The sequence below is a fragment of the Camelus ferus genome, chromosome 3 (genome assembly GCF_009834535.1).
Source record: "Camelus ferus isolate YT-003-E chromosome 3, BCGSAC_Cfer_1.0, whole genome shotgun sequence".
NCBI lineage: Eukaryota > Metazoa > Chordata > Mammalia > Artiodactyla > Camelidae > Camelus > Camelus ferus.
The window spans coordinates 64,388,156-64,415,595 of NC_045698.1; the positions used below are offsets into that span (position 1 = coordinate 64,388,156).

The window sequence follows — 27,440 nt, forward strand, 5'->3', positions numbered from 1 at the left end:
ATTTAGTTCAGCCCAAGAGAAGTAACACTTAAAAATTCTTCTCAAAAATAAAACAAAATCGAAACAGGAAAAACTGACATTTTTATATTGCCCTTTTGTCTTCCAGGATATCAGGATACAATGGACAAAACACAGGCTAAGAGTCAAGAAGCCTAGTTCTAACACCAAAATCTGATTTAATTTCTCTGGGTCTACATTTCTTCTCTGTAAAGTAGTGGTGATTCTTATTGGCACATGTCACCGCATCCTTGAGAAATCAAATGAGCTAATTGATGTGAAAGGACTCAGAAACCATCTTTTTTATTCCAATTGATATAATTTATATTTTTAACAAATATTTGTTGAGCATGGCCAGCACTGTTCTACATCTGGGGCACTTAACAATGAGCAATGAAAGTCCTTATCTCCACTGAGCTTTCATTAAAAAAAAAAGATATACATACACATGTAATATTTGTACATAATACATATATACTGCCTATATTATCAGGGTTCTCCAGAGAAATAGAACCAATAAGATGTGTATGTATGTGTGTGTGCAGTGTGTGTGTACAGATAGAGAGAGAGATTTTCATCTTAAGGAACTAGCTCATGTGATTGTGGAGTCTTGGCAAGTCCAAAATCTGATGAGGTAGGCTAGCAGACTAAAGACCCAGAGAAGAGTTACAGTTTGAATCCAAAAGCAGTCTGCTATCAGAATTCCCTTTGGCTTGGGGGAGGTTAGTCTTTAAGGCCTTCAACTGATTGGATGAGCCCCACTACATTATAGAAGGTAATCTATTTTACTCAAAGTCCACTGATTTAAATGACAGTCTCATCCAAAAAGGCATCCTCATAGAAGCATCCAGATGACTATTTAACCAGGTATCTGGGCATGTGACCTAACCAAGCTGGCACATAAAATTAATCATCACATTATGTAAATATATGCAGTCCTTGTTTAGTATGGTACTGTGAGACCATAAAAAGATCTGTGCAAGCTGTAACCATACAAATAATAGTCAAAGGGGAAAATTACAATTGTTCATGACTTTTAAAGAATTTTTATCAAAACATTAAAAAAAACTCTCCTATGGAAAATGGAACCCTCCTACACTGTTGGTGGGAATGTAATTTGGTGCAGCCATCATAGAAAACTATGTGGGTTCCTTAAGAAACTAAAAACAGACTTACCATATGATCCAGCAATTCCACTCCTGGTCACGTATTCAGAGAAAATTCTAACTTGAAAAGATACATGCACCCCAATGTTCATAGCAGAACTATTTACAATAGCCAAGACATGGAAGAAATCTAAATGCCCATTGACAGATAAATGGATAAAGAAAATACAGACACACACACCATGGAATATTAGCCATAAAAAAGAATGAAATCATGCCATTTGCAGCAACATGGATGGACTTAGAAATTATCATACCAAGTGAGGTAAGTCAGACAAAGACAAATATATGATATCAATTATGTATGAAATCTAAAAAATGATACAAATGAATTATATACAAAACAGAAACAGACTCACAGACATGGAAAACAAACTTATGGTTACCGGGGGAAAGTGGTGATGGGGGAGGTGGAGAGGTAAAATGGGAGTTTGGGATTTGCAGATACAACTACTATACATAAAATAAACAACAAGTTTCTACTATATAGCACAGGGAACTACATTCAATATCTTGTAATAACCTATCATGAAAAAGAATATGAAAAAGAACACATGTATATGCATAACTAAATCATTTTGTTCTATACCAGAAACTAACACAACATAGCAAATCAACTATATTTCAATTAAAAAACCCTCTCCTATCAGTTATAAATATATAGGGAAATGAAAAAATAGTAAAATATTTATATAGTATACTGTAGTTTAAAATATTAGGAACACTAAGAATTTCAAGTGCTTTATCTGTAAAAAAAATTTATCAAGAGTGATTTGAACTACACTTCACACTTGCCTACTTTTTGTTGTATAACTTATAATACAGAGCAAGCACATTTTCTGTACCTTGGTGAACAGTCATACTTGTTTCTAAGCTTGGATCTAAGCCTCCACCATTTTATCCACTGCATTTTCAAAATCATGAAATGCCTCCCAGAGTTGCTTTCATCACTTCTCACAGGACATCTTCATAATTTTCAGCACAGCTGCTTTTCTCATTTGTGTTGGTAAGTTTGCATTCACTAAATTTCTCTGGATGCAAATCTAGGGTCATTCAAATCTAAAAAGTGTTTACTCTGGCAGGCAGCGTTAACATGTCCAGGTCAGCTCTTTCTTCTATAACTCCATTTATGTTCAATTCAAATATTGTAAAGTGATTTGTAAAGTGAGGTAAAAGGTTCACCATACTGCACACATACTACTATTTTAGCCATTAGTTCCCATATTGCTTGAGTGTTTTCAGTTGCATGCTTTATGACATTTTTCCAAAACTCTGCTAAAGAAATTGCATGATCTCTAGTTCAATACCCTGTCTGGAAGTCCACATCAGATAATAGGCTTTGGAAGTTGAAATAATTATATGGTCCATTAGCTGGATGAATAAAGTGGTGTTTGATGGTAAAAAGCAAATTTCCACATTTTATTCAAGTCCATGAGAGAATGAAGGTGATCTGGAGCATAACACAACAAGAGGAGTGCTTTAAAACTGCAATTACATGGATATATCACTAAGAATCAAGCAACACAACTCTATGCTTTGCAGTCTGTGCATGAGCTGAATAACAAATATATAGTAACCAATCACTAATAAACTTTGAAAGAAGTGATATGACTGGTCACTGACCAAGATGCACATGGGTTAATGTCATCATGACTTGTGGACTGGAGAGGTAGTCACAGAGTTTGTACTTAAATCACAGGTAATTTACTGTAGAAACTGAAATTTGAACCATGTTGCTGAGGGTCTGGTGTTATTTAACTAACTTGTGGTAACTAAACTTATGCATACAAGTATAATATTCTGCAAGGAAAAATACACACATAACTTCTCCTTAGACCTAACAAATAGTACTCCATTTTTCTTTCTTCTCTTTCACACCAATCTCACTGAAAAGGTGATCAATATTTGCGTCTCCACTTCCTCACTACCCTGTCCATCCTCAGACACTTCAACTGGGCTTTAGGCCCTATTACTGTTCCAAGACATCCCTGGTTAAAAATCTCAGTGCTTAATTGGTCCATGTTGCCTGACCATTTAGGAGCATTTTGACAAAACTGATAACTTCCCCTTTCTTGAAACACTACCAAAATTTGGTTTCTGAGCACTATGCCTTTTTCTTTTCCCACTGCCACACTGACTGTCCTTCTGTAATCTCTTTTGCTGATTTCTCCTCTCTTCTTCACAAGGTACAATCTGTAACCAACTCTAGTTCTCTAGTCACTCCCTATATGATCTCATCCAGTTTGGGCTTTTAAATAACATCTGTACATTGATAAGACCCAAATTTGTATCTCTAGCCCTCATCTCTTCCCTAAGCTCTAAATAGGTGGTAATAGGCATTTCGACTTATCATGTCTTAAAGAAAATGTTATATCCTCCATTCCTGTCTGTTGCTTCCACATCTCTGCATGTGGTGCTAGCATACCCTCAGCTGCCCTACCAAAAACTTAGGAATGATCTTTAATTCCTATCTTTTTATCCTAGCTCCCACCCAATCCAGTAACAAGTCTGCTCAGTTCTGTCCTCAGGATATAGCCTGGAGCTGACATCTTCTCCTATATCTGTTGCTAAGGCCCTGACCCAAACCATAACTCTCTCTCACCTACACTGCTGCAAAGCCTCTCATCTGGTTACCTTGCTTCCACTATAGCTGTCCCACCATCAAATTTTACTGCAGCTGCCAAAATGATCTAAGAATGAAGATAAAATTATATCACACTTCTGTTTAAAACCTTCTGGTGGCTCTCCATCATACAAAGTATAAAACCCAAACTCCCTCCCATGGCCTCTAAGACCTTATATGATCCCTCCTCTGCAAACCTCTCCAAGCTCATCGTCCAATTGCTCTCTGTCTCACTCTACTCTAGCTGCATTAGCTCAGATTCTTTTAACACCCCAAGCTCATTCCTGCCTCTAGGACTTTGCATTTGCTATTCCTTTTACATATTTACCTCCCCCTGACCTTATCAATGCTTTATTCACTTCACTCAGGTTCCTTTGCTCAAAAGTTAGTTCATAAAGAGGACATCCACAATTATATAAACTGGTACTTACTATTCACATTCAGTATCCCCACTCCCTCTTTACTTTATAGCAATTATCACACATCTTGACATTGTATTATATATATATATATACACACATACATACACACACACACACACGCAGTCCTCACTTTGTACAGTTCCAATATAAGTGGGATTCAGTTACCGTGGTTTAGTTAAAAACACCAGTCCAACAACACAGTTCAAACTTCAGTTACTATGATAGGTTAACCATTAGTTGCATAAAAGCACAAATTTTGCTGCCAGCCTTTCAGTTCACAAACCACTACATAAAAAATAGATGTGCATTGTGATCAGTGACTAATCACATCGCTTCTTTTTATGTCTGTTAGTGATTGGTCACTGTGTATCTGCTGTTCAGTCCATTCACAGATAGCAAAGAATGTACTTTTGATGCTTCCCTGTCTCCCATTGCTTAAACTCATGTGACATTTTACAAAAATGAGTAACAGAGAGAACTGGCCAACAAAGATGAAAAGGTATTAAAGAAACAAAAAATAATAACGTTGGAAGTGAAATAGGAATCAAATATAAACAAAGTTATAGAAGAAATATATGACCATGGGAATGTTGACACCGCCACCATTTGAGAAACTCTAGACAGGCAGCTAGAAGAGCTCAGTGAAGCACAGCTATTGACATAAATGTGAAAAGTGGTTGTGATGGAAAGGGTGAAGATGTCCCAGAAGTCACACTTGCCATAAACTTCCCCTTGAAGTCATTCTCAGAGATATTTTATGACATTGAAGGCACAAAGGATGAAACACTGGAAGCTGATCCCAACTTAGAAAAGAGTATTACAATCTGTGAAGATAAAAGCTGCTCCCTCTGTCTCAAGGGTTACACAATGAGAAGAGGGACACAAGCACTGTACAAAATATTCTTGACACATTTTTTCAGAAAATAAAACACTTTGATTCTGAATGTTTCCAGTGCTTGCAAGATTGCAGGGGTACAAGATCGACTCACAGAAATCCATCACATTTCTAACAATGAGTCTGCAGAAACTGAAATTAAAACCGTAATACTATCTGGAATCACTTCAAAACAAATTAAATACTTAAGTGTAAAAATAGTAAAACATATATGGGATCTTATGTCAAAAACTGCAAAATGCTGATGAAATAAAACAAAGACAAATAAATGGAAAGACACCTTGCTCATGAGTTGGAAAACTAAACATACTAAAGATGTTAATTGTCTCCAATAGGATATATAGGTTTAATGGAATTCCTATCAAAATCCCATCTTCGTTGACATAGACAAGTTTACCTTAAAATTTATATGGAAAAGCACAGGCCCTAGAATAGCTTAAAAAAAAACTTTATAAAGAAGAATAAAATGGAGAGAAAAATCGCTCTACTTCAGAATTAGGTTTACTATATTGCTACAACAATCAAGTGGTGGGGGAACAGGCAATAGATCAATGGGAGAGAACAGAGAACCCAGAAAGAGACCCACAAAATACAATAACTGATTTTTTTAAAAAATGCAAATAAAATTCAGTGGAAGAAGGGTAGCCATTAAAAAAAAAAAAACCAACAGTGCTAGAGCAATAGGACATCTTAAAGCAAAAAAAGGGGGAAAAATGAACCTGATCTAAGGCTTACACATCTTACACAAAAATTTACTCAAAATGGATCACAGACTTAAATGTAAAATGTAAAAACATAGAGCCTTTAGAAAATATTAGAAACAAACAATGGATAAAACTCTTTGGGATCTAAGGCTAAGCAAATAGTTCTCAGATGACACCAAAACCACGATCCATAAATAGAAAAATTAATAAAATGGACTTCAGCAGAATTAAAACTGTTTCTCTGTGAAAGACCTGTATAACAGGATGAAGAGACAAGCTGTGGATAGGAGAAAATATTTGCAAGCTTCATATCTAATAAAGAACTAGTATATAGAATATATGAAGAGTTCTGAAAACTGAACAGGAAAGAAACAAACAGAAAATGGACAAAAGACATAAAGAGGTATTTTATCAAAACAGGTATGCAGATGGCAAATAAGCACATGAAAAGAGGTCCAGCATCCATAAGGAAATAAAGTAAAACCGCAATGAAATGTCACTACAAACCTGTAAGAATAGATAAAATAAAAAACAGTGACAACAAAAGTTGATGAAGATATTGAGAAACTGGGTCACTCATACTCTGTTGCTGGGAATGTAAAATGGTACAGACCCTCTGGAAATAGTTTGACAGTTTCTTTAAACTAAACGTACTGTTACCATCTTACCCAGCAATTGTGCTCTTGGACAATTTATGTCAGAGAAATGAAATTTATGTTCACACAAAAACATGTACATTGATATTCGTGACAGCTTTCTAATATCCAAAGACTGAAATAACCTTCAAAGGGAAGGAACCACTGGTAGGTGTGAAATTTAGATAAATTTCAAGGAATTATGTTAGGTAAAAAATTCTAGTCTCAAAAGTTACATACTATACGATTACATCTTTATTATGTTCTTGAAATGGCAAAATTATAGAGATGGAGGATGTATTAGTGGCTTGCAGGGGTTAGGGATGGAGGAGATGCCTGTGGTTACATAAGGGCTCTGTGGGTATAGGACTGTTCTGAATCTGACAGTGGTGGTGGGTATACAAAACAACACGTGGGATAAAATTGCCTAAAATTAAACACACACACATGGAGGGGAGGGGAGAAATCAATAAAACTGGGAAATCTGAATGAGATCAGTGGATTATATCAATATCAATATCCTGGTAGTAACAATGTACTCTAATTTAACAAGATGTTACCAATGGGGAAAACTGAATAAAAGGTACATGGGATCTTTCCATACCACTTCTTAAAACTGCATGTGAAATCTATAATTATCTCAAAAAGTTTCACCTGAACAAACAGACTGTACACAGTCTCATACAGCATTGTTTATATATGAGTCTCAGACTAGGAATAACCCAAATGTTCATCAACAGGTGAGTGGAGAAACAACTTATAGTACAGCAATAAAAAGAAATCCTACTCACAAATAAAAATGGACAAACTGTGTATACATGCAACACCACAGATAATCTCACAGACATTTTTCTGAATGAAATAAGTCAGCATTTCATTTATATGAAGTTCTAGAACAAAATAATCTATGGTGACAAAAATTAGATCTGTGGCTCCCCAGGTGAAAGGCAGGAGTGGGAGTGATTGCAAAGGAACATGAGAGGACTTTCCAGTATGATGAAAATAATTTATATCTTGATTAGGGTAGTGGTTACATGGTATACACATTTGTCAAAACCCATCAAATTGTACTCTTAAAATCTATACTTTTTATTGTACGTAAATTATACCTCAATAAGTTTAAAAAAAAATAAGTATCTGCGTGGTTGTAGGACAAAAAAGAAAAGGAAGCCAGGGTATTGAGAACGGAGGCGAAGAACTGTTTGTGGAGGTACTATGCAGGTATCGTTCATGCTGGTCTGACGGCCTTGAAGGGCAGGGTACACCAGCCAAGGAAACAGAAAATGTGCATTATTTACAACAGTCAAGACATGGAAACAATCTAAGTGCCCATCAGTGGATGAATGGATAAAGAAAATGTAGTACACACACATACACCCACAAACACTGGAATATTATTCAGGCATAAAAAGAAAGAAATCCTGCCTTTTGCAACAACATGAATGGATCCTGGGGGCATTATGCTAACTGAAATAAGTCAGCAGAGAATGATAAATACTGTATGGTCTCATATGTGGAATCTAAAAACTTCACTCATAGAAACAGAAATTAGAATGGTGGTTGCCAGGGGCTGAGGGTTGGGAGAAACGGGAAGATGTTGGTATAACGGTCCAAACTCTCCATTATAAGATGAGTAAGTTTTGGGGATCTAATGTACAGTGTGATAACTATAGTTAACGATACTGTACTGTATACTTGAAAAACGCTTTAGGAGTCGAGCTTTAATGTTCTCACCAAAACAGCAGCAGCAACAAAATGGCAATTATGTGAGGTAAAGGATACATTAACTGATCTTATTGTGGTAAACATCTTACAATATATATGTACATCAAATTAGCATATGGTACACCTGAAAATTACACAATGTTATATGTCAATTATATCTCACTAAAGCTAGTGGGAAGAAAAGAAAGTCTTGAAATAAGTGAGAGAAAAAGCCTCTTCTCCATTACAACACCTTTCGACACCACAGGGTGTGTGGGGAATAAAAACTCTAAAGCTTTACACTTCAGTAAAATACTGTTGATGGTGATATAATTTGCACAGGCTATAATTTGAATTTTCCAGAGATGTGTAATTAGTGTTATGTTTAAGGTTTAAATAAACAAACTTGTCAGTTCAGGAACACACCTAACTTATCACGCCCTCCCCTGACTATGCCCTTTTTATTATTGAGCACTTTCAGAGAATCAGCAAATAGACTGGGAGATTAAATGACATGGAAAAATATTGATTGGTGGCTTTAATATTCATGCTTGGCAGGAGAGACATATACGCAAAGAGACTGAGGTATATTCCAGAGAAAAGTAAGCTTAGAAGATGAAGCTATCAGTCTTTTCTTAATGGCCTTCAACTGCTTCAATTTTGCTATGTTTTTAAGCAGCAGAATGTGTTTCTAACATAAGCACTCCAGCAGCACACTACAGCCTGGAAAGGAAATCTGAAAAGGATACAAACAGCTCTCCACCATTTATGTCTTTCTGGAATCATCACTGAATTCTGATGCGCAGACATTTAGAATCTCCAGTTAACCTACATAGAAGTCAATTCTAAGAAATTGTGTCATTATCTTAATTTTTTAAAAAGAGAGAAAAAGATGTCTGAGGTGCTGAATATAAAAACAGCATTCAATTATTGTAGAGTTGGTTATCTAATTTAGAGAATCAGTTTTTCTCTATAAAAAGCAAAAAATACACTTAAAAACACCAATCTATGTATTTTTTCTGCTGAATCTCTTCTTTTAGACACATATTCTACAGACATTGATTTTTTAATTTCCTCCCATGCAAAACGGGGAGCAGATCTACAAAGTGTTAATGTTTGATATGAAACCCAGAAAAGAGTTGTACTGTTGAAATCTGAAATACATGTCACTTACTAGCTGCCTGCTTCCCAGTTTCCTTTCTGGAAAAACAGATAAAAATAATTCCTTCCCTTTCTTCCTGACAAGACTGTTTGGAAAATCAAATCAATGAATGAACACACCTAAAACACAAGGCATATTTCATATCTTAAGTACTGTGTAAATGCTATTTGATGTATATTTGAGAAGTAACTTGGCAGAATAGATATATTTACTAAATGGATAGTTGAGAAAGTTTGAGAATTAACTTTTTTTTTGACAATATGAGCAACCAAAAATAAATAAAACTCCTCTGTGAGACTACAATTCTAAAATCTTCAAAATTCCAATAGATTTGAAAACAAGCTTATATATTTGGTCTTACAGAAAATGCTAATGGTGTGAAACCAGCATGAGTCAAACACAAATGGAAGTTTTGTACAGCAAAATAACTCACAGCTAATTGTGAATTCTTACAACCTTATTATAAGTTCCTTGATTTGAAGATCAAGGTACCTAATAGACAGAAATAAATACGAATTGTTAAACAAATGTTCTCTATTCTTTTCATTTTACTTTTCATAAAGAAAACATAAAATCTGTTCATCTGATATATCAAAATATGCCAAGGAACACTATTCAAATATCTGTACAGAGGGGTCACATTAAAAATTTGGTGTTTGGACTAAAATCTAAGCAGAATAAAACTTTTTTTTTAAGAAGAAACTACTAAATACCCTTAGGTTTCAGACAGAAGGTTTAATGATGCTCATGAGAATATAAGAGTATACGCCAATCTACCTTTTATCACATGTGAATCTGAAAAGGAAACTATTAATCTGAGAACCCATCTACCAGTCTTCATCATTTCACCCCAAGAAGAAATGTTTTTATTTTCTATCATCACACCTTATTTGTCTCACGCCTCCCAGTTATGAGTCCCTATGAGTTGCTTTCCTTTGTTTCATTTTTCCAAACATGTTACAGGTGCATTTATTACAGTGAGTAATTTGTCTTCCCTGCCTAGTGAATAAAAAAATTTTCCTATGCTAAGATTTTAGAGAGATTTATGCTTTGAGAATCAAACTTCAAGGAGCTATGGTAAAGATGCAGGTCTTCATTTTCTAGGCAAATTCCAAACTTTAAAATCAATTTTTTTTGTTGTTCAATCTTACTTCCCACTTGCTGAGACAGCTGGTTCCTATGCAACAAGTCAGAATCCTATCTATACAGCCAATATTCCAAAAACTAGATACGCTTAAAATTTCCACTTTTTTTCCTATGGCAAAATTTTCCCTATCACGCATACCCTGCTGCTACCCAAAACTGTGCACAGAGAGAGGATGCCCAGGGAATGAAAAAAGCTTTTCACATTAGCCCAAGCAAAGTAATTGAAAATATAAATTTAGTAAAACAGACATATGTTTTGGGTTGGTGAGTCTTCTCCAATGTGTGATAAATCATGTATGTATAACCACATTCATAACATAATACATTAAAAATTTGACTTTTTGTTGCTTTATGAAACTGAGAATATATAATTCAGACTATTTCCATTTTTTCCTGGCTTCCAGGAAGCTGAGGGTCAAATAAATCAGCTGCTCGTGACATAACTATATTAAACTTTTTCTCAACCAATTTGCTTCCTTTTCATCCCCAAGTTCCAGAGTATTGTCTAGTAGAAATTCATTAGTTTTATTATGCAAATGTTATTTATCATAACCTTTTCCAAATCTCTTTTAGGGAACTGATAGGGTACAATGAAAGTGTAAATATGTATACATACATGTGTATATGTATATATAAAAAGGTAAAGATTAAGATGGTAAGTTTTCATTTTTGAAAAAATTAACTGAAGTTGACAAATGTTTTTATATGTCTTGAAAAAGAATTTAAAACCATATTCCATAAAACAAAGTAGATTTTATTTTAGCTTACATATTTTTCACTATCAGGGCTCCTGGAAGGCGTCAGAGGCCTTTACTTCAGAGTATTAAAGGATTTAAGAGCACAATGGCTGTTTGCATCAATACTGAAGCTAAGATTTATCAAAGCCTATTATGGTTTCAATGATATTTTCTTCTTATTTTCCCTTATCAGCAGAAATATCTTGGGAATGGATTTATATTTGCTGGTGAGATCCTCTGACACTCAAGGTAAGCTATGTGAGAAACAACTAGAAAATAAGGTATTATCAAATGTGAAGCATGCAGCGTTTCACCTGTTGTGTAAGTGGATTTACCTTGAGTCTCTGAAGGAGTCATTCTTCTTCCTCAAAACTTTACAAAAATTTCTACCCTAATAAATACTAGTGAGCAACAAGAAAAAAATTTTGCTCTACTAAACTCAATATATATAAAAAATCATGTTAAGCATGATTAAAGTTTAATATCTGAAGATATTTGTGAGCAAATAATCAAAGTAATTAATCAAAAAATGAAAGGCAAACATCATGCACTTTTAATCATCTTGAAGGCTTTTTTGACTTCTAACCACAGCTGCCGTATTTTAGAGTCTATAAGGCTATTTATTATTAATATCTTTTATATTTGCATAACATTTTTCTGTTTACAAGGAATTTTCATTCATGGATGACCTCACTCAAGCCTCATCATCCTGGGGGAACAGATTATATTTACATTAAAAGCACTGGCTAAAGTTAACAAATAAACCAAATACACATAATTAAATCAAGCTGATTAAGACTACAAGACAAGTATTTTAAAAGCTTTGCCAACCCAAGACAATTTGCACTTTATCATCACAAGCTCATGGAAAAGTTTATTAAGTATATTTGTACAGAGCATGTCCTCCAACCAATGTTCTCAAAAATAACTGTGAGCCACTAATACAGACACTCAAGGAGGATACAGGCAGACAGAGAATAAAAGATCAGCCAAAGTGAGGTCAGCGCCTCCTGTGTCAAGGACTCCCTGAACACCACCCCAATCTGTATTCCTTGTTATAGATGTGCCAGGGTGGGAGGAGGGGTCTTTACCTGGGGAGTCCTCTACCTAAACCTTGGCTGCATTTCCATCTCAGACTGATATCAGTCGCCAGTAGCCCTGGCTTCCAGGAAGCTGAGGGTCAAATAAATCATTTGCTCACGACCTAACTATTTTAGCCTCTTTTTGAACAAATTTGCTTCCTTTTCTTCCCCAAATTCTACAGTATTATCTAGTAGAAATTCTTTGGTTTTATTATTCAAATGTTACTTATCGTAACCTTTTTCAAATTTCAGTATTTAAGTAGGTAAATGTACATAACTGCAAGAAAAAAATTCAGTCTTTTATCAGTTGAAGCCCAGGTGCACAGGAATGCATTTGCTTATCGTAGTTCAAGATAATAATAAGATAGATTTTAATTTATGTAATCCAGACAAGAATGCTATGAGGTAGGTACTATTATCATACGCACTTTAAGCATGGGGAAACTATGAAACAGATTAAGAACTGTCACTTAAGATCACACACCTATTAAGTAGCCAAGGTGAGATTCAAACCCAGGCAGTTTGATTACCTACAACTTATCCTACCCACTCCACTGCCTTGAGAGTTATCCACCATTGTGAACAGAACTGCAAACTGTGTGAAGTCAAGGGCAGGGCAGGGCTTATCTTATGATCAGGTGGTGGTACCCACAGGCATGACTTGAGGGAAAAGCAAGAAAGATATCCTTTAAAATACTTGCCTCACTGACTTTCCACCACTAGGAATTTCCTTCTTAAGATTTCTTTTTAAAAAATCTCCTATTCAAAGCAGGTGTTCAGGAATAGCTACTCACTACTCAACACCTTAGTTTTCATGGAGATAACAATGACACCCATATGAAAGAAAATAAACCTCCACGTCCAGGGTCTTGCCTAGACCTGAACCCTCCAAGAGGAAAAAGCAACCAAAATAGCCTGTTCCACATTTGGGTCAGGGAACACGGCAAGAGGTGGATGGCAAGGAAAGGAATTTTCCAAACACACAGACTAGCACCCACAGAAACAGAGACCTGGCCATGGGGGTGGTCTTTGATCAAATGAGGCCAGGTGGAGGGAAGGGGAAGAAAAACCTTGTAAGGTTTTAAAATTGGTGGGGCAGAGACCTTGGCAGTAATAAACTGATGGAAAGCTTTCAGAGAAGGTTCAAAATAGAAAGGCAGGTTGGTTAGTTTGGCACAAGCAAGAGAAGTAGGGGGTGGAGTGTGGCCAGGCCTACAAGACCTTGAATCCCCAAACTTAGAGATGTCAGGCAACCAAAGTGCAGAAGGTGGCACTGAGAACACCCTAATTCACAACATGTCCTAGAATACACTCCAGGGATACAGAATGATCAACGAAAAGAGAAGAGGTTCTTGCCTATGACATTTTCAGGAAAGATTCCGGACACAGCATCCTCAGAGAATCTCAAGTTCTGCCACAGAGGCGACTTGATTAGAGGTGACAATTTCCATAAACATCTGCTTTCCTTTTCCCACCACCCACAGAAGCTCAGAGGGGGTGCGAAAATAAAAATCAACTCTTCAGGAAGAGTGAGATAATATTTTGTAACTATTTCTAAAAGAATAAAGAGAGAGAAACTATTGTGACAGAAGATAAGAGAAAAATATAAAGCAGGAGATATTCAGCAATTGTAGGGCATATAGGAAATGGAGCTCCCTGGGCAGTGTTCTCATAGAAAAGGGTTGTGCGGGTGACCTAGATTTTTCTTAAAGGAAAGAGAGAAATAAAGGATGCACATAAAATCAGAGAAGGAGAGGAAGGAGCATAAAAGGTTTTAGAAGCAGACAGTACTTTAAGGCAGACACTATAAAAAGTATAGGTTTGAATCCCAAATGCCCAGTTAAGAGTGCTGGAGCTCTCTGAAATCAACAACACGGTGAAGAGTGGGCATAAAATGACTAAGCTAAAAAGTAAATCATAATTTTGGACCCAGATTTCAATGGTAGCAGTACAGCTCTTGGTGGGAAAAATTACTTTATTTATATATAGAAGTTAGAGTCCTATATGAGTTAGTTCCCAAAGTATTAAAGATCTGAGAAGATGAGTATGCTAGCTGTAAGATCACATTCTGAATATGTTCATTTATTTCCTTTATTTGTGATTCCCTCACCTTTTTGAAATCTACACTGGGCCAAATACAGACCACTGAGCTCAGTGTACTGACTCATTCCTGAATATATCCATTGCTACTAAGTGTCAAATTTTCAGATGCCTGATAAAATACATAACTTGGGAACCTGAATATATTTTGCATCGAGCTCCCTAAGTCTGTGCTGAACAAACGCAGAGAGAGACAGCTTATTCAAGATGAAAACAGAAGTAACTCACATCTATTCCTTATGTTAGAAAATAACAGACTGAGAAATTTGGGTTACATTTTTATAATAAAATAATCCTCTTTTACATAGTCCTAAGAATTTTTCTTACCTACTTCTTCTTAAATTATATTTCAACAACAATAACAACAGCGGTTATCATTTCACTGTTTATACTGTGCCAAGCATGCAGATATTGAAGTTAATCCTCACCAATCTTTTAAGGTAACTGTCTTAAGGAACTTCCCCAAGAATACACAGAGCTGGAAAGTGGCAGAACTGAAGTTTGAACACAGATCTGTCTGAAGCCAACATCCTTAACCACCAGACCCCTAAGCTCAGCACTGCTGGCTGAGAATACAATAATGGACAAGTTATGATTTGATCTTCGAAGTGTCCAATGGCTGGTGAACAAGTAGAGGCAAAAGAATAGTTGTAATTCATAAGTGTAAAAAGGAGTTCTATAAGAACACACAGACTGAGCACTAACAGCCTGAGCATGAACAGTGAGGGCAGGTATGTCTCCACTGGACCACAGAATGAGGAGCCAGGTGGAGAAGCACCATGGAGAGCTGGGGGTGAAAAGTATCTAGCCAGGAGGAGAGCCAATTACCAGCCAACTGAATTCATTCTAAACATAATTGGAATGAATCATTGGATGATATCACCAATGAGGAGGATTCTACTTTTAATGGTCACTTTTCCAAATAGCCCAAGGCCTCCATTATTCTTGAGCTATGTTCAGTTTTATTAAGCCTGTTTTATCCATTCCATTCAATTTTTTTGTATTAAGCCTATCAAACCAGAGGAACTTCAATAAAGACTCTCAGATTGATATTAGTTATTGATTACTGACTTGTTTTGGGCACTCTAGATAATCGGGTAGCTGACCATTATATATTTCAGAGCAGTTTTCCCAAGTTCACTAGTAAGAAAATTATTAATTCAAATCCAAAGCTTCACTTCAAATATATTGCTTTTCTTTCCTCCCCCTTATCTCAGGGGCTATATTTTGTTAGTGAGGAAATTAAACTGTGCAGGAACAGTTTTTTTCACAAAGCCCACTTTTAAAATTTCATACTCTGCTAATATCAATAAGATTACATCCACAGAAATTAATTTAGAAGCATCTAACAAAACATAGAAGGTGTATAACCTATAAGAGAGCAATCTGACTACTCAGTGTTTACTCTATAGAAATCCCCACACAAGTGAGTACAGTGATACCTGCACAGGGAGGTTTGGTCCAGTGTACATCATGGTAAAAGCAAAAGCTGGATGCAACATAAATGATCACCCATTAGGCAACAGTTAAACAGGGATTTTGTGTAGCAGGTAAAAACAATGAGGTAAATCTTTATGGACTCACACTGTAAGATCTACAAGACATGTTAATGAAAATAATCAAGCTGTGGAATATGCGTGGTAAGACACTAATTGTATAGTAGAAACATCACACACTCACACCCAGTCATGCATGTATTTATGTAGGGATTTATCTCTGTCTCAATCTAACTGTAAGGTGTGTGTGTGTGTGTGTGTGTATACACACACACACACACACACATATACATACATATATATATAATGCATAGTAATTGGGGTTGAGGAAAGTATTTAAAAGAGACTTTATCTGCCCCATTCATTTCCTTGATTGCTATAAAAATAATTTCTCCATTACTCGTACAATTAAAAATAAAACAAAGTTTTTATAATTTTTAAATAAAGAAAAAACAAAATATACTTTTGATTTATCATAAATTAATCTACTGTATTCCATTTTAACAGAAGTTAAAAAAAGTTAACCAGACTGTAATTTTTTGAGATTTCCCCCTTCTTAAAAAAAACAAACTTTTGCATTTTGCCAACGTATGTGTCCCAGGTTCATGTCCTGATAGAAATTCAGTTTTAGGGGTCTCCAAGCCTGGCTGAGAGCTCAGTGGGAGCAGGACACACAATCTTCCTTCACTGAGCACCACAGAATGGGTGTCTAGTGAACATAAAGGACAAAGGAATGAATCAACCAATGAATAAATTACAACATCAGTAAATATTATACTCCTATTTCCCAGCATTGGTCAGGATTGAAAAACTGGCACTTGGCAGAGAGGCATTAAAGAGCATTCAATAAAAAACTAAAATCCATTTTTTTCTGGGCAACACTACTGTATTCATCTTGTTAATAGTGCTAAGTATTGAGTCTCCAGAAGAAAATTAAGATTTATATAGGAGACTTTTTTCTCTCTCTCTCTAGCCCTGGATATTAAGTTGTTAATTCTTCTGTCAGGGTTTTGTTTTATTTTTTAACACAAGCAGTAGTTTAATTAACATAAAATGTCTTTTTAGCTATAGCTTCTAAATCCTCATTAACCACTAAGTTATCAAGCCATGAAAAGACACTGAGGAACTTTTAAATGCATGTTAGTAAGTAAAAGAAGCCAATACGAAAAGGCTACATACTGTATGATTCTAACTATATGCTATTCCAGAAAAGGCAAAACTATGGAGACAGTAAGTGACTGCCAGGAGTTGGAAGGGATGAACATGTGGAGCACAGAGGATTTCTAGGGCAGCAGAAATACTCTGTGTATTATAATGATGGATACATGTCATTATGCATATGTCCAAACCCACAGAATGTACACAGCCAAGCAAGAACTCTACCATAAACCATGGACTTTGAAAGATTATGATGTGTCAATGTAGGTTTGTCAAGCTTAACAAATGTACCACTCTGGTCAGGGATGCTGATAATGGAAGAAGCTATGCACAGGCATAGTAGGGAGTACAGGTATCTCCTGCTTTTTGAAAGTTTGCCTGTATACCATTTTGCTTTTCTGAAAGACCTACATTAGTACTTGTTTTCATTGACTAGAAGAAATCCAAAGAGGATTTTTGCTTTTATGAAAAAAGGTAAAAAGCAAATATAGCACTCAGCCTTTGTTTTCCAGCGAGGTGTTACAAAGGCAGCTTGCACCCTGAGCAGCAAGAATGGCACTTCCAAGCTCCTTCCCTGGGAACTACTCAGCATCTCAACACCAAGCCATCATAGCTTTGAATTTTACCTGTGAGTATCCATGTATTATATGTTGATTTATTTTGTGAATCAGTTAAAAAGATGTGTCCTAATGTAATTGCTTCTTTGCTTTAGGACATTTCGGCTTACAAAGGGTTTCATGGCAACACTCTACTTCCAGATAGTGGGGGAAACCTGTATATGGAAAATCTCTATACCTTCCACTCAGATTTGCTATGAACCTCAAACTGTTCTTAAAAAAAGGGACAAAATGGAATAAAATGAAAATGAAGTGTTCCTCCTTACCATCTACTCCAATTTCAATTTCCAGAAACTGTGAATAGGAAGTTTCTTAATTACTGTTATTTTTTCCCTAACTTTTCTGATAGTTGAAGATTGCTATTTTGTGTTCTAGCATCTGGAATCAGGATAAAAACTTTGCTTCATATTTCTAACACTTGCTTTCTAGGTAAACCATTTATTTTCAAATTTTCTTTTATCCTTGGAGGAATGGGATTTCTCTTAGAAAGTATTCAAATTATTTTCTCCTAGAGTTTTTTTTTTTTTTCTTTTTTCTTACTTGATTTACAGACTGGAGTCTTTCAAAATTAAGAATTAACCTTTCTTAAGCCTGAAGAAATTTTCTTCTACTATTTGATTATTCCCTTTGCTTCACTGCCCCTTTTCTCGGCTTTGGAAATCCTGGGCTAATAATGTTCAGTTAGCACCAATTCTGACCGGATAGCTTCCATTTGATCAGTCTACGCCTATGCTATCACTGGTTAAATATCTTGAATGGTACCTCCAATTAGATTTATCCCTTGGGTCCTTAAAGACTTTCGCTGTCATGTTTTGCATTTCTGTGCAATGTTTCTATAATGGATTGAATTGTGGCCCCCAAAAGGTATGTCCGTCTCAAACCTCAGAATATAACCTTATTTGGCAAAAGCATCTTTGAAGATGTAAATTAAAGTAAGGATCTCTAAATGAGACCAAATGGATTTAGGGTGAGCCCTAAATTCAATGACAAGTCCTTAGAAGAGGAGAGAAACAGACACACCGGCACACGGGGAAGGCCATATGAAGATGGAGACAGAGATTGGAATGATGGATCTACAAGCCAGGAAACACCACACATTGTCAGCAGCCACCAGAAGCTAGGAGAGAACATAGAACAGATTGTCCCTCAGAGCCTCCAGAGGGAACCAACATTGCTGATACTTTGATTTCATCTTTCTGGCCTCCAGAACTCTGAGAATATAAATTCTGTTGTTTTAGCACCAAGTTGTGGTAATTTGATAAGGCAGTCCTAGGAAATTAATACAGTTTCCTTCACTTCATTTTTCAGATTTTTACTTTATTTTCAACCACAAGCATCTTGTGATTTAGCCAAATCAAATTTTATTGCAGTTTATTACTAGATATTTAACTTCCCATATTATTTTCTTAATTTTGATAGCTCATTCTATCATATTATTTTTGGCTTAATTTATGGATGTAAAACACTTGAGTCTTCTGAAGAAATTAATTTTAAAATTTTAATTTCTATTTTCTTCCCTAAATGATTTTTTTTTTTGGTCTGGAATCATCATTGTTGGTTCATCCTTTGTCCACTTTGCTGGGTTTCCTCAAGTATCTGGATAATATTTTGCATCCATTTATGTTTATGAATCACAGACTATACTTGTTAGTATAAATAACAGGCTTAAATGTCTTCTATGGCTGTATGAGTCTGTTTTCCCAGCTTGCCTCCCCTTTATGCATGTGTGTGCATGTCCAACACATGTGTGCGTATGTCCAACACGTGTGTGTGTATGTTGGGGCAAAGGGAAGCTGACACGTGTACTGAGGCTGCCATCTTGAAATAGAAGTCTGTATCAACTAATTCATATTATATTATTTTAATTCCTCTAATAAATTTCTGTAGATTAGGGATATCTGTTGTTATTGACATCTCCTATAGAAATTATTATAAATGAACATTTTAAAATTAGTTGTATAAGTTAATTGGTGAGTTAGTAAGTAAACGAGTGAATGAAAGAAAGCCAGCAAAACAAAGTTAAAAGCTAACCTGCTCAAATGAAAGATAACCTCAGTGCTTTCAGCCTTTGAAAAGTGGCAGAAGTGAATTGTGATTTAATATACTTGCAAGTAAAAATCATTAGTCTTCAGCTCTCAACTAATATGCCATTCTAACGAAAAATTCATTTCATTGGATGAGATAACGCACAATCTCTTTTCTACTACAGGATATTCAATATTTATCATTTTAGATCTTTTATGTTCAGGGCACATTTTCATCAGATTTTTGCAGTTGCATCGATTACTAACTATGCAGACAGATGTGCATCAATTTGTACTTTGAAAATGTATTCCTACTTATGCAAATTCACTGTCTGAGTTTTGTGCTCAAAAATCAATACCAAAACAGGTTATATGGAAAGATCTGTGGGGATTATAATCTTAGTGCCTTGAATTCAAGATTGAATATTTTCCAAATTGAAAAAAGCCTGCCTAATACTGACTCAGAGTCAATTTCTTCCATTCTCTTACGACTTACATCCCTACAGGCCAGTAGTGGAAAAAGGGAAAGGATCAGCTTTGTTGAGTGGAGGCATTTAAGCTGGTCTTAGAGAATATGAGAATATTCACCAGGTAGAAGAAAAAAGAAGGGGCATTCCAGGCAGAGGAAGCAAAGAAACCCTCAATCAACTAGGCTTAAAAGGGAACATTTTCACCATGATAAAGGGTATCTATGAGAAACCCATAGCCAGCATCATACTTAATGGTGAAATACTGAATACTTTCATCTAAGATTAGGAACAAGTAAGGATGTCTTCTTCACTTCTATTCAACATTGCACTGGAGAGTCTTTCCAGAATAATTAACAAGAAAATAAAAAGCATCCAGATTGGAAAGGAAGAAGTAAAACTATCTCAATGTGCAAATGACATGATCTTAAATATAGAATTTCTAAGAAACTCACCACAAACTATTAACTAGTAAGTTTGGCAAGCTTCCAGCATACAAAATTAATATAATAAAAATCAATTGCAAATACAGTAGCAATGAGCAAACTGAAAATAAAATTAATAAAACAATTCCACTTACAAGAGCATCAAAAAGAATAAAACACTTAGGAATAAAATTTACAAAGTAAGTACAAAATTATAACCTGAAAACTATAAAACACTGTCAAAAGAAATTAAGAAGACCTAAATAAATAGAAAGATATCCCATATTCATGCATCAGAAGATTTAATATTGTTAACATGGCAATATCCCCCATTGATCTATAGATTCCATACCATTTCTATGGGAATCCCAGTTAGTTTCTTTCCAAACATTGACAGATTAATCCTAAAATTCATACGGAAATTCTAATAAGAATACCGAAAACAATTTTGAAAAAAGAGAAACTTGAAGTACTTGCACTTCATAATTTCAAAATTTTTCTACAAAGATACAGTAATCTCTATCACAAAAGATAGTGTGATACTATTACAAAGACAAAAATAAAGAAAAATGGAATATAGTTGAGTCTAGAGGTAATCCCTCACATTTATGGTCAGTTAATTTTTAACAAGGGTACCAAAGAAAGTTGATGAGGAAAATATCGTCTATTCAATAAATGGAGCTGGTACACCTAGATATGCATATACAAAACAATGAAATTGTACCCCTACCTCACATCATATACAACAAATAACTCAAAATGGATCAAATACCTAAATTTAAGAATTAAAACCATAAAACTCTTAGAAGAAAACATAGGTGTAAATCTTCGTGACCTCAGATTAGGAATGGTTTCCTAGATAGAATATTAAACACACAAGCAATGAAAGAAAAAATAATTGTACTTCATCAAACTCAAAATCTTTTGTTTCAAAAGATACTATCAAGAAAGTGAAAAAATAACTCACAGAATAGGAAATAATACTTAAAAATCATATGTTTGATAAGGAACTTGTGTCCAGAATAAACAAAAAGAATTTTACAGCTCAATAATAAAAACTATATAATAGTGTCTTGTCCTATGTTTAAGTCTTTAAGCCACTTAGAGTTTACTTTTGTGTATGATGTGAGGGAGTATTCTAACTTCATTGATTTACATGCAGCTGTCCAGTTTTCCCAGCAACATTTGCTGAAGAGACTGTCTTTACTCATCTTTATGTTCTTGCCTCCTTTGTCAAAAATTAATTGACCAAAGGTCTAGGTTTATTCCTGGGCTCTCTATTCTGTTCCATTGATCCACATGTCTATTTTTGTACCAATACCATGCTGTTTTGATTACTGCAGCTCTGTAGTATTGTCTAACGTCTGGAAGGGTTATTCCTACAGCTTCATTCTTTTCCTCCAATATTGCTTTGGCAATTCTGGGTCTTTTGTGATTCCATATATATTTTAGGATTATTTGTTCTAGTTCTGTGAAAAATGTCCTGGGTAATTTGATAGGGATCACATTAAATCTGTAGATTGCTTTGGGTAGTATGGCCATTTTAACAATATTAATTCTTCCAATCCAAGAACATGGGATATCTTTCCATTTCTTTAAGTCATTTTTAATTTCCTTAGTCAATGTTTTGTAGTTTTCCACATGTAAGTCTTTCACTTACACATAAGACAAGACACTATAAACCTCTTAGAAGAAAACATAGGCAAAATATTATCTGACATAAATCTTAGCAATGTTCTCCTAGGGCAGTCTACCCAGGGAATAGAAATAAAAGCAAAAATAAACAAATGAAACCTAATTCAACTTATAAGCTTTTACAAAGCAAAGGAAACCATAAGCAAAACAAAAAGACAACCTACGGAATGGGAGAAAATATTTGCAAAAGATGAGATTAACAAGGGCTTAATTTCCAGAATATATAAACAGCTCATACAACTTAATAACATAAAAACAAACAACCCAATCCAAAAGTGGGCAGAAGACCTTAACAAGCAATTTGCCAATGAGGACATAACAAATGGCCAGTACTACTCTGCCATAAAAAAGAATAAAATAATGTCATTTGCAGCATCATGGATGGACCTAGAGATTGTCATTCTAAGTGAAGTAAGCCAGAAAGAGAAAGAAAAATACCATATGCTATCACTTATATGTGGACTCTAAAAAAAAAAGACAAATGAACTTATTTACAAAACAATAACAGACTCACAGACATAGGAAAAAAAACTTATGGTTACCAGAGAGGGAAGGAATAAATTGGGAGTTGAAGATTTGCAGATACTAAGTATTATATATTAAATAAACAAGTTTATACTGTATAGCACAGGGAACTATATTCACTATCTTGTAGTAATCAATAATGAAAAAAATTTTGAAAATGAATATATGTATGTATATGTATGACTGAAATATTATGCTGTACACCAGAAAGTGACCCAACATTGTAAACTGACTATACTTCAAGTTTTTAAAAAACTAAGTAATAAAAAGACAAATGAGCCAATTAAAAATAGGTAAAAGATCTGAATAGATATTTTTCTAAAGAAGATATACAAATGACCAATAAGCACATGAAAAGATGCTCAATATCATTACTCATCAGGGAAATGCAAATCAAAATCTCAATGAGATGCCATTTCACCCCTGACTAAGATGGCTACAATTAAGAAGACATATAGTAACAAGTGTTAGCAATGATATAGAGAAATTGGAATCCTCATATACTACCAGTGAGAATGCAACATAGTGCATCCACTTTGGGAAATAGTCTGGGAATCCCTTGAAAGTTTAAGCATACAGTTACCATATGACCCAGCAATTCCACTTCCAATTATATACAAGAGAAATGAAAATGTAAGTGCAAATGAACACAAATGGTTTAGGAACATAATTCATAGCAGCTAATGCCCATTAATTAATGAATAAATAAAATGTGGTATAGTCATACAATGGAATATTATTGGGTAATAAAAATAAATGAAGTTCTGATACATTATAAAACATGGATGAACCTTGAAAATGTCAGGTTTAGTGAAAGAAGCAAGACACAAGAGACTACACATTGTATAATTCCATTTATATGAAATGTTCAGAACAGAAAAGTTTTACTGACAGAATGTAGATTAATGGTTGCCTAGGACTCAGGAAGTTGGAAGAAAATAATAAGTGAGTGGTAATGGGTTTGGGATTTCTTTTGGAGGTGATAATGTTCCCAAGTTGATTGTGATAATATCTGGGCAACTTTATGAGTATAATAAAACCATTGATTAATACACTTAAAATGGGTGAATTTTATAGTATATGAATTATATCTCAATGAAGCTGTTATAAGAAAAGAGATTTTTAAACATCCATGACCAATCAGAATCATAGAATTACACACATAAGAGGACATTTATATGCTTCATTTTATAGATTATTTTTGAGAAGACATTTGGAGAGATTTGCATTAGGTCACAGAATCTAAAGAGTAACTACACTTACAATTTAATTATTTCATTTATTAAATATTGATAAATATGCAATTTCAGACATTTGTTAATCACTATTACTTTTGCCATAACTCATGAACATCACTGCCTTACAAGGATATCCAATTAATTCTTATGAGTTAACATGACCAAAACGGAAATTTTATTTTCCCAATTCCCTTTCATTATTCCAACTTTAGCTAACAGCATCTTCCTAGTGTGTAAGTCAAAATACTATCAGGAAAAATTTTGACTCTTGTCTATTTCTCTTTTCTCCTTCCCAGGTCAATCATGCCATCAAACTCCAGCTATATTACTCAGAAATCCATTCTCGCCATGATGTTCCCAATGCAGTTCGTTGTCTCTCAACCATCAATAGCCTGGCAAGAAATATCTCTATGAGCTTGGCCCCTTCTTCCCTGTCTGTCACCTTTATCCTTCTACTGTCATCAGCCACTGTCCTTAAAGATTATTCCTCTCCTCAAAAGCCTTCAGAGAATCCCCATAATTAACAGAACGAAGTCCAGATTCCTCAGCACAGCCTTCAACCACTTCCATGGTTGGGTCTCAATGTACCCTTTGAGGTTCCCCCTAAGAATGGATTATTTGACATTTCCAAACATATGTAAGACTTACCAATGGCTACACCTTAACTCACTGTTAGGCGACCTCACCACAAAACTACATCTGGAATACTCCTACCGTGTCCTAATTATCTTTCAAAGTCCTGTTTAAACATTACTCCCTCTAGGAAGCTCCTTTTACTATCACCTCTACTCCAAAACCTCAGTCAAACTTTATGCTACATTCTTAATAAATCTATTTCGTTTTACCTCTTTTATCCAATATACCCACACGTACACATATTACAATCAACAAATACAGGTATTTCCCCCATTAAATTACAATCTCCCATTTTTTTATTGCACACACCTCCTAGTATATAAATACTGCACAAATATTTACCTAATTGTGGCATCACCAAGTAAAAAGTATTTAAATTTAAAAATAAAAAGTGTAATACTGACAGGTAGCAGCATATAATATTATACAATACTAAACTGACTTTCGGCCAAAACAAAGTGTACTTTTCACCTTTCCTGCCAGATACAATGCCTAGTGTTATAAAAACAAATTATAAGGAAATAAACACATTTAAATATAAATTCTTAAGGTTAAATTATGGTTAATAAAACAATTAAGCTTTTCATTTCTTTTTATTATAGCACACACATAAAGATGTAGCCATCTTTGTTCTATGTTTAGATCCTCATATTATCAGAATGAACTCTATAAAGCAGTACACAAAGGTAAGGGAGTAGGTTGAGGGTGAAGGAAACCCAGTATGATGCTGTTTTTATTTAAAATTCCTAGCTGTGACCTTCAGCTACAATCAGTAGGATGACAAAGAAGCCTGACTCCCTCTGTTCAATTTTCCTCAGTGATTTGCAACTCCTGACTTGTGTGCTGAGGGCTATTTTCTAGACCTGCTACAGACCCTATAAATGTGAATTTAAATTTTTTTATTTTTGTCACTTTGTTACTGCAAAAAACTAAGGATTTTTTAAAAGAATAAAATGAGGTCAGAGAAAAAAAATAGTTGCAGTAAGTCAACTTCTCCCTTTGCCAAAAGAGCACAAGAAAATATCTTAGTAGTAGATGAAAATGAGAGACCATAGTATATCAAACTGGAACATCCTGTCCTGTAAATGCTTGACTCTCAAATGTAAATAAATTCAGTGTAGACTAGTTTGAAGAGGGGAAGGACTAATGGCCATTAGTTTGAGGCCATTTAGAGAATCAAAACCCTCTGCTGTATTAATTATATTAGAAAGTATTACCATAAAAAATGGAAAAAACTCTTCAAGTGTGTTAATTTTCTCACCAAGAAATACAAATCTATGAATTTCTGAGATATTACTGGCATTAATTCCATTTACTTTAAATCGATGATCATTTGAATTATTTATACTAATAACTTCACCACCAGAGAAAAACTCTCCAATGAAGAAATTCACATTAGATTATCTATTGCAAATTTCACAGCAGAGTTTTCTTTGAATTACATGGAGTTAATTGGTTTAGGGTTACCTTTATTTTTAGAGTTTTTTAGCAGAGAAATAATGTTATTTATCATTTTGTCTACTTCCCAAATAACATATGATCTATAAAAAAACAACAAATGACATTGCTATATAATAACTTTCTCTTTGTATAATAATTTGTAAGCCTTCACATGGAAAACTAACCTCATTTTCCTACTAAAAAGAAATCTAAACATACCTAAACTTATCCTACATAAATTTCTCTCAATGCAACATAAATAACTAGGATATCTGTTCTGTAATGGAAAGAGATTTTCTTGAGTGCATAATTAATTCTCTCAACAAAGGATTATCTCAGAACACTCAGTAAAACTAAAGTACCATCATCTCTAAGAGAAATGACTGATAATAACATAGACTAAAGGTGAAAGCTGATCTCTCCCAGGAGAATATAACTGTCCCCTTTTACCCCTTCTTTCCTTCTGCTTGGAGTTCCTACCCCATTTCTTCTCCAAATTGTAGTTAAACTTCAGATTTCATCTTTAAGTCTCACCTCCTCCGTGAGACCCTCCCAGATCAACCCAATTAATTGCTATCTTATTTCTCATCTGTTAAATATAGTGTAAATGGACATACAGAAGTACAATTAGATCTGAGAATTATTTGAGGTAACACTAATGGGGGATTTTTGTGACAAACTAATTTCCTACACTTTTTGTCACCCTTCCTAAGAGAATGTCAATTTGGAAAGTAGACGATTGTAATGTTCTCATATAGAAAACAATAACCAGCTTCTCTGGCCGAGAGAGGATGCTATGAAATACATGTCTGGCCAATGATATATAAGTAGATTGGGCAGCTCCTCAAAAAGGGAGTAAACCTATGCTGACCTAGTTTCTGTCCTCCCTTTTTTCTGCCTACAATATGGATGTGACTGTTGGAAACTGAAGCAGCTATCTTGTAACCGTAAGACCACAAAGAAAAGGACAAAAGATTCAGGACATAGACTCTGAAGCCCTTGAGCCAGAAACTACCTGCCTTTCAACTTAAACTTTTTAGACGTTTAAGACACTGTTTCATTTTGGGGGTGGGGTGGGGCAGTTTCTGCTTATGTCAAGAAAACAATTCCTAACTGCTTTATAGCCCTTCTTATTTATATCCTTGTTGGAACAGAATAGGCTCAAGTCAGCACAAACCACCTGGATCTTCCCTTAAGTTAGTATAGATATTTTGAATGTTTTTTCTATTTATTTATTTTCAGAGTTATTTTATTAGAGAGTTGAAAAGGGGCAACTCAGACGCTAGTTAAGTTTCTCCACCATCGAAACCTCAAACTTGCTCTTAAATAGGGTTTCTACCTTAGAA

The 27,440-nt window shown here is 34.9% G+C and overlaps 1 protein-coding gene and 1 long non-coding RNA gene across 17 annotated transcripts in view; one reads left to right on the forward strand and one right to left on the reverse strand.

The window, feature by feature from the left end:
- The window catches only part of MCTP1 (multiple C2 and transmembrane domain containing 1), a 482,756-nt gene that overhangs the window by 394,889 nt on the left and 60,427 nt on the right, over positions 1 to 27,440 (reverse strand). The gene's annotated exons all lie outside the window — the stretch shown is intronic.
- LOC116662525 overlaps positions 1 to 27,440 on the forward strand; it is a 49,923-nt gene that overhangs the window by 12,781 nt on the left and 9,702 nt on the right. Inside the window, exons 2-4 of one of the 2 annotated variants that reach the window (XR_004318492.1) lie at positions 11,385 to 11,440; positions 17,540 to 17,655; positions 24,315 to 25,699. This is a non-coding gene — a long non-coding RNA (uncharacterized LOC116662525). Of the gene's footprint in view, positions 1 to 11,384; positions 11,441 to 17,539; positions 17,656 to 24,314; positions 25,700 to 27,440 lie in introns of those variants that run through there. The other variant, XR_004318494.1, reaches the window with a different exon arrangement.